Here is a 431-nt window from a genome sequence, read left to right on the forward strand (position 1 = left end):
GAGCAAGCCCCGGGCAACACAGGCCCGGCATGGGCGTCCCGAGTGGCGGGGCGCAGCGCAGGGCCCGCCGGTGTGTGTTCCGCACTGACGCGCGCCGCTGCAGCTCCTCCCGCAGCCTTCCCTCCTGCTGTAGCTCCAGCAGGTTTTCCAGGACCAGATGCAGATGAGCTGGTTGTACTCTGGTTGAACCAGTTCCCAAGGAGGAGGGAGGGGAAAGAGGGAGGGAGAAGAGGGAGGGGGAAGAGGAAGAGGAGGAGGAGAAGGAGGGAGGGAGGAGAAGGGAGGAGAAGGGAGGAGGAGGAGGAGGAAGGGCACGAGCAATAAGAAGGCACACACTCAGAGGTAAATAATGGCGAATAATGAGCTGCCTTCTGACGTACAGGCGCCACTTTACGGGTATTAAGATCCAGCTAAGATGCTGGTGGATGGAA

This window comes from Urocitellus parryii, chromosome 4 (genome assembly GCF_045843805.1).
Source record: "Urocitellus parryii isolate mUroPar1 chromosome 4, mUroPar1.hap1, whole genome shotgun sequence".
In the NCBI taxonomy this organism is placed as follows: domain Eukaryota; kingdom Metazoa; phylum Chordata; class Mammalia; order Rodentia; family Sciuridae; genus Urocitellus; species Urocitellus parryii.